The 15,342-nt window shown below is 38.8% G+C and overlaps 2 non-coding genes across 2 annotated transcripts; one reads left to right on the top strand and one right to left on the bottom strand.

The window, feature by feature from the left end:
- The first annotated feature begins 2,442 nt into the window (after positions 1-2,442).
- Positions 2,443-2,550, top strand: LOC148568541 (small nucleolar RNA R71). Its single transcript, XR_015881632.1, has one exon. It is a non-coding gene; the product is annotated as a small nucleolar RNA R71 (small nucleolar RNA).
- A 12,684-nt stretch (positions 2,551-15,234) lies between these two features.
- LOC148568542 (small nucleolar RNA R71) lies at positions 15,235-15,342 on the bottom strand. The gene has a single exon (XR_015882776.1). It is a non-coding gene; the product is annotated as a small nucleolar RNA R71 (small nucleolar RNA).

Here is a 15,342-nt window from a genome sequence, read left to right on the forward strand (position 1 = left end):
CAGCATTTGATCAATGAATAGAAGAGGATAGTGATCCTTACGGGTTGCTTGGTTGAGGCATCTGTAGTCAATGCAGACCCTCCAGGCGTTCTGAACTTTGGTTGTCAGGAGCTCTCCATGCTCATTCTTCACTGCAGTGACTCCAGACTTCTTTGGCACCACTTGTACTGGACTTACCCATTCACTGTCTGAGATAGGATAGATGATATCTGCCTCTAATAGTCTGGTCACTTCCTTTTTGACAACCTCTAGGATAGTGGGGTTCAGTCTTCTCTGGGGTTGACAGACAGGTCTTGCTCCCTCTTCTAAAAATATCCTATGCTCACAGACTTGGGGATTTATGCCTACTATGTCTGCCAAACTCCAATCAATTGCCTTCTTGTGCCTCCTCAGCACACCAAGTAGCTGCTCTTCCTGTTGAGAAGTGAGTTCCCTTACAATGATAACCGGAAACTTCTGCCCGTCTTCAAGGTAAGCATATTTGAGGTGTGGAGGAAGGGATTTTAATTCTAACTTCTGATCATGTTCAGGCTCTGGGTTGTCTGGAGCTGGTAATAGTGGTAAGGCACTGTCATTGTCCTCTGAGAGTGTCCCCACACTTGGACCTTGTCCTGTGTGCTTCTCTTCAAATTCCTCTTGGTGAAATTCAGCCACGGTTTCATCTATAATGTCACACTTGAGGATAGAGTGATCCTCTGGAAGATGCTTCACAACTCCATTCAGATTGAAAATCACTACTCGGCCATCTATTTCAAAAGAGTATGTTCCTGAGAAAGCATCTAATTTAAACTTTGAGGTCTTTAGGAATGGTCTTCTGAGTAGGATTGATGATGGCTTGTCTGAGTCATTCTGGGGCATCTCCAGGATATAAAAATCAATGGGAAATGTGAGCCCTTTAATGCCCACTAAGACATCTTCAGCAACTCCAGCCACTGTAATAATGCTTTTATCTGCTAACACAAAACGAGCTGCCAACCTTTTTAAGGGAGGGAGCCTCAAAATATCATATATAGACAAAGGCATTATACTTACACATGCTCCTAAATCACACATGCAATCAGAAAACACTACACCACCAATAGTACAATTAACCATACAAGGACCTTGGTCACTACACTTTTCAGGTAAACCTCCCATTAAAGCAGATATGGAACTTCCTAAAGGAATAGTTTCTAATTCATTAATTTTGTCTTTATGGATACATAAATCTTTTAGAAACTTTGCATACTTAGGTACCTGTTGAATAATATCAAATAGAGGAACAGTTACCTCAACCTTTTTGAATATCTCTACCATTTTCGGATCAGGTTCCAGCTGCTTCCTGGGCTTCCTTGCAAGTTGTGGAAATGGAATAGGAGTAGTGTCTTCTGCAATGTCTGCACCTTGTAATGCTTTCTCTTGTGGTTGCACTTCTTCTTTTTCAGCTATGTCCTGTATGTCCTCTTCCTCTTCAACATCTTCTATTTCCACTACCTCTTCAGCTGAGGCGTGTTCTGGTGGGTTTGGCTCCTCTTGTTTCCTCTCCTGCAGTGTGGTTTTGGACCTTAGGGTGATGGCATTAATACCACCCTTGGGATTGGGTAATGGTTGAGAGGAAATTTCACTGGAGCTCAAAGGTTGGTTATTGGAGTTGTTCATTGATCCAATCTGGGAGACAAGAGCCTGCAACGTAGCGGTCAGACCATTTAGAGTGGCATTAATGTTATTTTCCATGGTCTGCTTTCTCTGATCAATAGATTGTAGTAAGTCATCATTGGCAGATGAAGAAGGATAGGTAATTTGAGAGGTCTGCTGTAGGGTATTCTGTGGTCCTTGGGATTGCCTTAGGTGAGGTGCTCTGTAAGGCTGATTCTGATTCTGCTGCCTGTTGTTGTTATTATTCTACCTTTGATATCCCTGATTATCTTTGCCTTCTCTATTGTTGTTGTCCCTCCAATTCTGGTTAGAATTGTCCTGCCATCCATGGCTGTAGTTGCCACCTTGATTGTACCCTTGGTTGGGGCGGTCATAGAAGTTATGAGTGGCTGCCACGGTGTTGTCTTCCTGCTGGAGCTGCGGACATTCGTCAGTATAATGGCTATAATCAGCACAAATTCCGTAAATTCTCTGTGGGACTAACTGTTGGTTTTGCTGTGGTGGAGAAGGTTGAGCTTGCTGAACTTGTTGTTGATTCAATTGCATCTACTTTAGCAAGTTGGTCATTTCACAAATACTCTGAGTTAGAGCAGTAGTCTCTCTGCTAGAGGATACTTCTGCAACGGCTTTTGAACAGCCTTGGTTCTGCCTGTGATTCCTAGTAGATTCAGCTAAGTCACTGATTAATTGCCATGCCTCATCAGTGGTCTTGTACTTTTTCATAGACCCATTGCTAGCACTTTCCAATGTGGTATTATCTTGGGGCCTCATGCCCTGTGTGACATAACCGAGTAATACTATCTTGTCAATCATATGGTGGGGGCAAGCTTCCAGAAGATTATTGAAGCGCTCCCAGTACTCATAGAGAGTTTCAGAATCATCCTGAACAATCATGGAAATATCTTTCCTCAGTTTATCAGTAACTTTAGCTGGAAAGAACTTTTCCAAGAATTCTCTTCTCAGTGTATCCCAGTTGGATACAGTTGCTGCAGGTTGAGTGTAGTACCACTCTCTTGCCTTTCCCTCAAGAGAAAATGGGAAGGCTTTCAACGAAATCAAAGTTTTATTTGCACCATCACGCCTGACAGTAGAACAGGCTGCTTGAAAATCTCTCAGGTGCTTGATAGGCTCTTGAGCAGGTAAGCCATGAAACTTGGGCATCAAATTAAGCAGTGCGGTCTTTATCTCAAAGTCTGTAGCCACTGCTGAGTGATGCGCTTGAAACGGTTGCATTGTAAAATCAGGGGCTCCTTCCTCCTGGATAGTAACTCTTCTGGCTGCTGCCATGTTACCTATACGTAAATCAACCGAGTCAGTAAAATGGGAGCTGATTTCTTTCTCAAGTGGCGTTTCAGATCCGCCCTCAGAGAGGACTAACCGACGCCGAGCTTGCCTTATTCGTGAAATAGTTCTTTCAATCTCAGGATCGAATACTTGCAAGCTTGGATCAGGAAGTGAACGCGTAATCTAACGAAAGAAACAAGCAACTCATAGTAGCAAAATAAAATAAAATGTAAATAAATAAATTCCAATTAATAACTTTAGCACTCTATTACAACTCCCTGGCAACGGCGCCAAAAATTGATGGGGGCGGAAATTGGCGAGTTAAGAATGATTATAAAATATGCGTTGCAAGTATAGTTCTCAACCAACCAGAAATCCGCTTATCAATTTAGAAGGGTGTCACAGAAATTAAAATTAAAATACTAGGAGTATGGATCCCAGGTCATCTCCCAACGAGTTGCAGAAAAGTGTGCTATTTTATTAATCATATGTTTTCAAAAAGGTTTGAGTTGAATGGCAGAAAATTAAATTAGAGAATTTATATAAATTTAAATAAAAGCCTTGACTGGGAGTTGATTAGTTGGAAGCCCTATTCTTGTTGCAGTACTCTCCAGATTAATTGATAATTGGGGGTTATTCTATTTAGTTGTCCCTTCCTAAGTAAGGAAAAGTTAAACAAGTTGGAATGTTGTTTCTATCCACAAGTTCCAATCCGCTCTTGGGGGGATTGGTGTTAGTGACTAGAGAGCAATCCAACAATAAACCCAATTACAATCTTTCTCTTGAGCATCCCAACTTCAAGGGTTTCTTTCAATCAACTCCCCATCAAGTTAGGGAACTACTTGCTCATGGTAAATGTAAAATTCATTACATAAGAAAAGGAATTAAAGAAAGACATGATAAATAATGATTAAAAGATTAATTAAAAATAAAAGTAATTCTTGTATTAATAAATGCTAAAATAATCCAATAGTAAAATTAAGTAAATTAAGGAACATGGAAGAGTAAGAGACAAGTAAAGAGAACGAACTAGAATGTCGAAGTCTTGATGAGGCAATGACTCTTCTCAATATCCCAATGCAAAAACAATGAACCTAACAAATTCTAAAAACTATGAATGTGTAGAGAGAAAACCTAGAGGAGAGGAAAACTAGATCTAAAAACTTAAAACTATGCGGAATGAATGTCTCCCTTGGTTTCTGCATGTTCTCTGGCTCTAGTCTGCTTTTATGGGCCGAACCAGAAATCGCCCCCAGCGATTCTGCAGATTATGCAGATCGCGCATGTCACGCGGACGCGTTGCCCATGCGGCCGCGTCACTCGTGCTATTCCATGCTGCGCGGTCGCGTCGTCTATGCGGCCGTGTCACTGCGATTTCCTCTCTTTCGCGCGGTCGCGTCATCCATGCGGCCGCGTCGCTTCTCGCTGGTCATCTCCTCAATTTTTTGTGTTCCTTCCATTTTGCAAGCTTCCTTTCCAATCTCTAACTCATTCATGCCTTATAAAGCCTGAAACACTTAACACACATATCACGGCATCGAATGGAATAAAGGAGAAATAAAATACATAATTAAAAGTCTCTAGGAAGCAAGTTTTCAATCATGTAATAAATTTAGGAAGGAAATATAAATGCATGCTTATTTAATGAATAAGTGGGTAAAGATCATGATAAAACCACACAATTAAACGCAATATAAACCATAAAATAGTGGTTTATCACATCCCATATATAATATTTTGACTCGCTTTTCAGCTTGTCCCTTTGGTGCTTAGTAAAATTAGGAGGGAAGGTATGACTAACTAAATAATTGGCTATAGGTGCATACCAAGGAACTATCATAGATATTGCGTGCAAGCTATCAAATGGAAAAGCATCATTGATAGAAGTGGAGTAATTCTTAATGTGCTCTAGGCGACTCAAGTGGTCCGCCACTAAATTCTGGGAACCACTCCTATCTTTAATTTCTAAATCAAATTCTTGCAGCAACAATATCCAACGTATTAACCTTGGTTTGGACTCTTTTTTAGCTAACAAATATCTTAGAGCTGCATGGTCTGAGTATACTACCACCTTAGTACCAAGTAAGTAGGCTCGGAATTTATCCAGAGCAAAAACAATAGCCAGAAGCTCTTTTTCAGTGGTAGTATAATTAGACTGAGTAGCATCTAAGGTCTTAGAAGGATAAGCAATTATAAAAAGGTCCTTACCTTCGCGCTGGGCCAGCGTCGCTCCTACTGCATGGTTGGAGGCGTCACACATGATCTCAAATGGCTGGCTCCAGTCGGGTCCTCTCACAATCGGAGCTTGAGTTAAGGCGATCTTCAGCTTATCAAACGCTTCCACGCAGTCCTCACTCAGCTCGAACTCAACATCCTTCTGCAGTAGTCAGAATAAAGGCAATGCTACCTTACTGAAGTCCTTGATAAATCCCCGGTAGAAACCTGCATGACCAAGGAACGAACGGACTTCCCTCACGGAAGAGGGGTAAGGTAAACTAGAAATCACATCTACCTTTGTTGATCTACAGAAATACCAGTATTAGAAACAACGTGTCCTTGAACAATACCTTGTTTTACCATAAAATGACATTTTTCAAAATTTAATACAAGGTTTGAACTAACACACCTGTCTAATACTCTAGCTAAACTATCCAAGCAAAGGTTGAATGAATCACCATACACACTAAAATCATCCATGAAAACTTCCATACAGTTCTCAAGAAGATCTGAGAAAAGGCTCATCATGCACCTTTGAAATGTAGCCGGTGCATTACATAAGCCAAAAGGCATCCTCTTGTATGAATACGTTCCAAAGGGACATGTAAAAGTAGTATTTTCCTGATCTTCAGGAGCTATATGAATTTGAAAATAACCAGTGTAACCATCTAGAAAACAGTAGTGTGATTTACCTGACAGGTGATCAAGCATTTAATCGATGAAGTGCAGAGGGTAGTGATCCTTGCGAGTAGCCTGGTTGAGGCGCCTGTAATCAATGCATACCCTCCAGGAATTCTACACTCTAGTTGTCAGGAGCTCTCCATGCTCATTCCTCACTGTTGTGACTCCAGACTTCTTTGGTACCACCTGTACTGGGCTAACCCATTCGCTATCTGAGATGGGGTAGATGATGTCAGCTTCAAGCAGTCTGGTCACTTCCTTCTTGACAACCTCTAGAATGGTGGGCTTCAGCCGCCTTTGAGGTTGACGAACAGGCCTTGCTCCCTCTTCTAAAAATATCTAGTGCTTACAAACTTGAGGGCTGATGCCTACTATATCTGCTAAGCTCCACCCAATTGCTTTCTTGTGTCTTCTCAGCACACTAAGCAGCTGCTCCTCCTATTGGGAAGTGAGTTTTCTTGCAATAATAATTGGGAGATTTTGATTATCCTCAAGGTAAGCATACTTGAGGTGGGGTGGAAGGGGCTTCAACTCCATTTTCTGCTCGTGGCTAGGCACTTGATTCATCTGGAGCTAGTGATGGTGGCAAGGTGTCTTCATCTTGTTCAAAGGGCTTCCCCACACTTGCACCTTGCTCCATGTGCACCTCTTCTACTTCTTCTTGGTGAACTGCAGCTATAGTTTCATCAATGATGTCACACTAGAAGATGGAATGATCTTCCGGAGGGTGCTTCATAGCTTCATCCAAGTTGAAACTCACCGCTCTGCCGTCTATCTCGAAAGAGTAAGTTCCTGAGAAGGCATCCAACTTGAACCTTGAAGTTTTCAGAAATGGCCTTCCAAGGAGGATGGAAGATGGTCTTTCTGAGTCATTAGGGGGCATCTCGAAGATGTAGAAGTCAATAAGGAATGTGAGCCCCTTAATGCTCACCAGCACGTCCTCAGCAATTCCTACCACCGAGATTATGCTTTTATCTGCCAAAATAAAATGTGCTACCGACCTTTTTAAGGGAGGGAGCCTCAAGGCATCATATACAGATAATGGCATAATACTCACACATGCGCCTAAATCACACATGCAGTCAGAAAATTTTACACCCTCTATAGTAATAGTAACCATGCATGGACCCGGATCACTACATTTTTCTGATATATCACCCATTAAAGCAGAAATAGAGCTACCTAGAGGAATAGTTTCTAAATCATGTATTTTATCTTTATTCGTGCATAAATCTTTTCGAAACTTTGCATATTTAGGTACCTGGCGAATCGCATAAAAAAGGGGAATAGTTACTTCAACCTTTTTAAAGATCTCCACCATCTTGGGGTCGAGCTCCATCTGCTTTCTGGATTTCCTAGCAAGGTGTGGAAATGGAATGGGAATGGCTTCTCTTGTAACTTTATCTTCTTTTGGTGCTCCATTCCCTGGTTGAGCTGCTTCTTCTTCAACCATGTTTTGTACTTCATCTTCCTCTTCAACATCCTCTACCTCAACAACGTCTTCAACTTGAATGTCTTCCTTTGAACTTGACTCCTCATGACTCCTCTCTTGCAGTATGGTTCCGGACCTCAAAGTGATGGCATTGATTCCACCCTTGGGGTTGGGTAAAGGTTGAGAAGGAATTGCACTAGAGCTTGAAGGTTGATTATTGGGTGTAGATAATGAATCCATCCGAGAGACGAGCGCTTGTAAAGTAGCGTTCGGACCGTTTATAGTAGAGTTAAGTGTATTCTGAATGTCTTGTTGTCCTTGCGCAAGAGAGCGAAGTATCTCATCATTAGAAGAGGAAGGGGGTAAGTGATTTAAGGGGCCTACTTTCTGAGGTGCTTGGGACTGCCTTAGGTGAGGTGCTTGGTAAGGCTGGTTTTGGTTCTGTTGTCTGTTGTTGTTGTTGTTCCACCTCTTATTTCCACCGTTGTCTCTGCTTCCTCGGTTGTAGTTGTCCCTCCATCCTTGGTTGAAATTATCTCTCCACCCTTGGTTGGAATTGTCTCTCCAGCCTTGGTTGGAGTTATCTTCCCAACCTTGATTGTAGTTCCCACCTTGGTTATAATTACTGCCTTGTTGATAGTATCTTTGATTCGGGCGGTCATAGAAATTATGGGTAGCTGCCAAGGTGTTGTCTTCTTGTTGGAGCTGCAAACACTCATCAGTTTAATGAGTATAGCAGGCACATATTCCGCACACTCTTTGAGGAACCAACTGTTGACACTGTTGTTATGGGGGAGGCTGAGGTTGTTGTTGATTCAGCTGTAGCTGCTTCAGTATGTTGGTCATCTCTCCTAGATTTTGTGTGAGAGCAGCAATCTCACTACTAGAGGAAACCTCCGTAATAGCCTTGGGATGGTTGTTTCTGTGCTTTGCATTTCGGGTAGACTCAGCTAGATCGGTGATCAGCTGCCATGCTTCTGTCGCTGTCTTGTACTTCTTTAGAGAGCCATTACTTGCAGCATCTAATGTAGTCTTATCTTGAGGCTTCATGCCTTGTGTGAAGTAGCTAATCAACACCAACTAGTCAATCTTGTTGTGGGGGCATGAGTCTAGGAGATTCCTGAAGTGTTCCCAATACTCATAAAGAGTCTCTGATTCGCCTTGAATAATGCAGGAAATTTCTTTCCTCAGTCTATCTGTAACTTCAGCTGGAAAGTATTTCTCCAGGAATTCCCTTCTGAGAAGGTCCCAATTAGTAACAACTTCTTCAGGTTGGGTGTAGAACCACTCCCTTGCCTTTTCCTTAAGAGAAAATGGGAAAGCATATAGCCAAATAGTAGTCTCATCTGCACCATGATGCCTAGCAGTTGAATAGGCTGTCTGAAAATCTCTGAGGTGCTTGATAGGCTCTTGAGCAGGTAAGCAATGAAACTTGGGTATTAGGTTAATCAGCGCAGTCTTCAGTTCAAAATCTACAGACAAATTTGGATGACGCGCTTGATACGGTTGCAGTGTAAAGTCTGGAGCTCCTACTTCTTGGAGAGTAAATCAACAGAATCAGTAGAAGAGGAGCTTGTTTCTTCCTCAAATGGCACTTCAGATTCGCCTTCAGAAGAGACTGATGAATTGGTAGTAACCACTTCACCATCCTCAGAGGCTAACCGACGCCGAGCTCGCCTAATACGTGAAATAGTTCTTTCAATTTCAGGACCAAACGCGGCTAAGCTCGGATCAGGCAATGAAGGCGTCATTCAATGAAAGAAACATACAGCTCATGGTAATAAAATAAAATAAAATAAAATATGCAAATATGTAAAATTAAATATTTACACAACCAATAATTTAGCACACTGTTGCAACTCCCCGACAACGGCGCCAAAAATTGATGTGTGGAAAATTGCCGATTAAGAATTTATAGTGAAAATAGCGTTGCAAGTACAGTTATTAACCGACGAAAATTCTGCTTATCAATTTAAAAGGGTTGTCACAAATTAAGAATAAAATACTGGGAGTAGAATTCCCAGGTCGTCTCCCAACGAGTTGACAAAAGAGTGCTATTTTATTAGTCAGGAATTTTTCTGAGAAATTTTAGAGTTGGAGAACGAGAAATTAAAATAATTATGAATTAAAGCAATAAAAATTAACGAGAGAATTTATATAATTAAAATAAAAGCCTTGACCGGGAGAAGATTAATCGGAAGTTCTATCCTTGTTGGATTTTCTCAAGTATGATAGTAAGAGGTTGTTGTTTTTACATAGTTAACCTTTACCGAATAAAGGAAAGTCAAGTAATTGAGCCAACTCTGATTCACAAGTTCTAATCCTCTCCTTATAGAAGGATTAGCATTAGTGACTAAAGAATTGGCAAACAATTTTCAATTAAAATCAACACTTGAGTATTCCAACTCAAGGGTCTCCTTTTAATCAACTCCCAAGTCAAGTTGGAAGTCTACTCCATTAACATGAATGCCATTTTCCTAAACGATAAAAGGGGAAGAAAAGAAGACATGGAAATTCAAATAAAATAATAACAGAAAATTAATTAAAGATAAAAATAGTTCTTTTTGCATTAATAAATTCCAAAACCATAAACATCCATATCTGAACAGGGTTAATGGGTGATTAAAAGAGTAAGAGAATATGGAAACAAACTAGAATAATAGAAACTTCAACGGAGGTAGTAACTCTTCTCAATATCCAAATCAAAAGCATAAAACTAGAAATCTATGAATGTGAAGAAAACCTAGAGGAAGTAGTATTCTCTCTCTAAGATTCAAAACTAAAACTAAAAACTGTGTAAAAGTAAATGTGTGTTGAGTTTCTGCTTGTCCCCTGGCTCAAGTCTGTGTTTCTAGGCCGAAAACTGGGTCCAAACTCAGCCCAAAATCGTCCCCAGTGTCTTCTGCGTTTTCTGCACGTGGCGCACGTCACGCGTACGCGTCCATCACGCGTACGCATTAGGTACGCGCATGCGTTGCTGTGCAATCTCGCTTATCACGCGTACGCGTCAGGTACGCACATGCGTCGCTGTAAAAATCTTCAATCACGCGCATGCAGAGCCATGCGTGCGCGTTGATCCTCGCTGGTTATCTCTTTTATTTCTTGTACTCCTTCCATTTTTGCAAGCTTCCTCTCCATACTTTAAGCCATTCCTGCCCGATACAGCCTAAAAACACTTAACGCATGGATCACGGCATCGAATGGTATAAAGGGTACTTAAAATTGACAGTTTAAAGACTTAGGAAGCAAGTTTTTAACTATAGAACAAAATCGGGAAGGAATTGTAAAATCATGCAAATTATATGAATAAGTGTGCAAAGACTTGATAAAAACCACTCAAATTAGCACAAGATAAACAATAAAATAGTGGTTTATCAAGCTTTAAGCATGAAAATTAAAAATATTGGAATGTAAGTGTTGCTTGAAAGATAAACTTGCTTGATAGATACAATTTGCAGGAAATGTAAATGGAAAGTAAAAACATGTGGAAGGAACCCTACAGAAAATTGACTCGAAGCAGACTCAGAAAGTCCCTGGGATGTGAGTATGCGTGAGTAATTTCTGAAGTAAAATTCCAACCCTCATTTCCTAAAGCTTTCTAATATTTATAGCCTATTTCTATAACTGATCATTAATGGCATAATGATATCCCGTACGCACACTCTCAAGTAACCGTTCCTGCTCTCTTGTTAATAAACGTTACTCATCAATTCATCACATGGTGGAAACCTTCAACTTCTCGCCACAATATAACTGTCTGATTTTTCTTTTGTGCTCTGATGAGCGGATAATTTATACGCTTTTTGGCATTATTTTTACATAGTTTTCAGTATAATTTAGTTAGTTTTTGGTATATTTTTATTAGTTTTTAATTAAAATTCACATTTCTGGACTTTACTATGAGTTTGTGTGTTTTTCTGTGATTTCAGGTAATTTCTGGCTAAAATTGAGGGACCTGAGCAAAAATCTTATTCAGGCTGAAAAAGAACTGCAGATGCTGTTGGATTCTGACCTCCCTGCACTCAAAGTAGATTTTCTGGAGCTACAAAACTCCGAATGGCGCGCTCTCAATTGCGTTAGAAAGTAGACATCCAGGACTTTCCAGCAATATATAATAATCTATACTTTGCCCAAGTTTAGATGACTCAAACTGGCGTTGAACGCCAGTTCCATGCTGCATTCTGGAGTTAAACGCCAGAAACAGGTTGCAAAGTAGAGTTAAACGCCAGAAACAGGTTACAAACTGGCGTTCAACTCCAAGAGAAGCCTCTACATATGTAAAGCTCAATGCTCAGCCCAAGCACACAACAAGTGGGTCCCGGAAGTGGATTTCTGCATCATTTACTTATCTCTATAAACCCTAGTAACTAGTTTAGTATAAATAGGACTTTTTACTATTGTATTTACATCTTCGGATCATTTTAAGTCTTGGTTACTCCGGTTTCCCTCTGGGGCCGAGACCAATGAACTCCATTATCACTTATGTATTTTCAACGATAGAGTTTCTACACACCATAGATTAAGGTGTGGAGCTCTGCTGTTCCTCATGAATTAATACAAAGTACTACTGTTTTTCTATTCAATTCAAGCTTATTCCGCTTCTAAGATATTCATTTGCACCCAAGAACATGATGAATGTGATGATTATGTGACGCTCATCATCATTCTCACTTATGAACGCGTGCCTGACAAACACTTCCGTTCTACATGCAAACAAGCTAGAATGAATATCTCTTAGATATCTAATACAGAGGACCGAGTCCGAGATATTAGAATCTTCATGGTATAAGTTAGAACCCATGGACGGCCATTCTTGAGATCCGGAAAGTCTAAACCTTGTCTGTGGTATTCCGAGTAGGATCTGGGAAGGGATGGCTGTGACGAGCTTCAAACTCACGAGTGCTGGGCGTAGTGACAGACGCAAAAGGATAGTAAATCCTATTCCAGTATGATCGAGAACCGACAGATGATTAGCCATGCAGTGACAACGCGTTGGACCATTTTCACAGAGAGGATGGGATGTAGCCATTGACAACGGTGATGCCCTACATAAAGCTTGCCATGGAAAGGAGTAGGAATGGTTGGATGAAGACAGCAGGAAAGCAGAGGTTCAGAGGAACGAAAGCATCTCTATACTCTTATCTGAAATTCTCACCAATGAATTACATAAGTATCTCTATCCTATTTTAATTATCTTTTAGTACACTATAATCTCTTAATACATTTGAATCCGCCTGACTAAGATTTACAAGGTGACCATAGCTTGCTTCAAGCCGACAATCTCCGTGGGATCGACCCTTACTCACGTAAGGTTTATTACTTGGACGACCCAGTGCACTTGCTGGTTAGTTGTGCAAAGTTGTGACAAAGAATTATGAGTATGAACGTGCGTATAAAGTTTTCAGCGCCGTTACCAAGGAATGGAACCGTCACGATTTCTGCGCACCAAGTTTTTGGCGCCGTTGCCTGGGATTGTTCGAGTTTGGACAACTAACGGTTCATCTTGTTGCTCAGATTAGGTAACTTTATTTTAATTTTAACCTTTTTGTTTTTATTATTTTTATTTTCGAAAAAATTTTCAAAAAAAAATATATTTTCAAAAAAATATATTTTTCTTCAGAATTTTTAAGAATGAATTCTAGTGTTTCATGATGATTTGTTGAATCCTGGCTGGCTGTAAAGCCATGTCTAAATTCTTTTGGACTGAGGATTCAACTAATCACTTCAATGCATGTAATATCCTGCTGAAGCTTGGCTGGCCATTGGCCATGTCTAGTGTTTTGGACCGAAGTTTTCACTGAAAGCTTGGCTGGCTAGTAAGCCATGTCTAATTCCTGGACTGGAGCTTTAGACTAACAATGCAAGATTCCTAAAATTCTTATTAAAAATTTTGAAATCCTTATTTTCTTTTTCAAAATTTATTTTCAAAAAATACAAAAATTTAATAAAATCATAAAACCTAAAATATTTGATGTTTCTTGCTTGAATCTAATGTCAAGTCATAAGTTTGGTGTCAATTGCATATTTATCTCTTTCTTGCATTTTTCGAAAATCCATGCATTGCATCCTTCATGATCTTCAAGTTGTTCTTGGTAAGTCTTCTTGTTTGATCTTTAAAATTTCTTGTTTTGTGTCTTTTCTTGTTTCTCATATGCATCTTTGAATTATCAATGTCTCAACATTGAAAATTTCTAAGTTTGGTGTCTTGCATGTTTTTCTTTTCCTAGAAATTTTTCAAAAATAAGTTCTTGGTGTTCATCTTGACATTCATAGTGTTCTTGGTGTTCATCTTGAGACCCATAGTGTTCTTGCATGCATCTTTTATTTTAATCCAAAATTTTTATGTTTTGCATCAATTTTATGTTTTTCTCTTTCTTCATTAAAAATTCAAAAATCAAAAAAATATCTTTCCCTTATTTCACTCATAATTTTCGAAAATTTGATTTGATTTAGTCAAAAGTTTTTAAAATTTAGTTGTTTCTTATGAGTCAAGTCAAATTTTCAATTTAAAAATTCTATCTTTTTCAAATCTTTTTCAAAAATCAAATCTTTTTCATTTTTCTTTCATAATTTTCGAAAATTTTAAATTGATTTCCAAAAATCTTTTCCTTATTTTGTTCATAATTTCAAAATCTTTACTAACCATTAATGTGATTGATTCAAAAATTTTAAGTTTGTTACTTGCCTAGTAAGAAAGATTCAATCTTTAAACTCTAGAATCATATCTTTTTAGTTTCTTGTTAGTCAAGTAATCAACTTTAGTTTTCAAAATCAAATCTTTTTAAATTTCTTTTTCAAATCTTTTTCAAAATAAATGTCAATCACATCTTTTTCAAAATTAATTTCAAAATCTTTTCTAACTTCTTATCTTTTCAAAAATTAATTTTCAAATCTCTTTCAATTAACTACTTGATTTTTTTTTTGTTTGATTTTAAAAGTTTACTATTTCAATCATATCTTTTTCAATTTCAATCATATCTTTTTCAAAAACAATTTTCAAATCTTTTTCAATCAATCTTATCTTTTTGTTTCAATTATATCTTTTTCAAAACTACCTAACTAACTCTCTCTTTCTAATTTTCGAAAATACCTTCCTTCTTTTTCAAAATTCCTCTTTAATTAACTAATTGTTTTAAACTTTAATTTAATTTAATTTAATTTTTCTTTTTTTTAAATTTTCGAATTTCAATTTTAATTTTAAAATTAAAACCAAAACTATTTTTCTTTTCTTTTCAACTATTTTCGAATTCTTCTCTTCCTCACCTCCTTCTATTTATTTATTCATCTACTAACACTTCTCCTCCACCCAAAAATTTGAACCCCATCCCCCTCTCTGTGTTCGAATTTTTCCTCTTCTCCTTCTTACATTCTTCTCTTCTTATACTTGCATAAGGAATATCTATACTGTGACATAGATGATTCCATGTTTTCTTTTGTGTTCTTCTCTTTTTCATATGAGCAGGAACAAGGATAAGAACATTCTTGTTGAGGCTGATCCTAAACCTGAAAGGACTCTGAAGAGGAAGCTAAGGGAAGCTAAAGCTCAACTCTCTGGAGAAAATCTGACAGAAATTTTCGAAAAGGAAGGAGACATGGCAAAAAATAATAACAATACAAGGAAGATGCTTGGTGACTTTACTGCACCAAATTCCAATTTACATGGAAGAAGCATCTCAATCCCTGCCATTGGAGCAAACAATTTTGAGCTGAAACCTCAATTAGTTTCTCTGATGCAACAGAACTGCAAGTTTCATGGACTCCCATCAGAAGATCCTTTTCATTTCTTAACTAAATTCTTGTAGATCTGTGACACTGTTAAGACCAATGGGGTTGATCTCGAGGTCTACAGGCTTATGCTTTTCCCGTTTGCTGTAAGAGACAGAGCTAGAGTATGGTTGGACTCTCAACCTAAAGATAGCCTGAACTCTTGGGATAAGCTGGTCAAGGCTTTCTTAGCCAAGTTCTTTCCTCCTCAAAAGCTTAGTAAGCTTAGAGTGGATGTCCAAACCTTCAGACAGAAGGAAGGTGAATCCCTCTATGAAGCTTGGGAGAGATACAAGGAACTGACCAAAAAGTGTCCTTCTGACATGCTT

The sequence above is a fragment of the Arachis ipaensis genome, chromosome B4 (genome assembly GCF_059453495.1).
Source record: "Arachis ipaensis isolate K30076 ecotype BB chromosome B4, ASM5945349v1, whole genome shotgun sequence".
Lineage (NCBI taxonomy): Eukaryota > Viridiplantae > Streptophyta > Magnoliopsida > Fabales > Fabaceae > Arachis > Arachis ipaensis.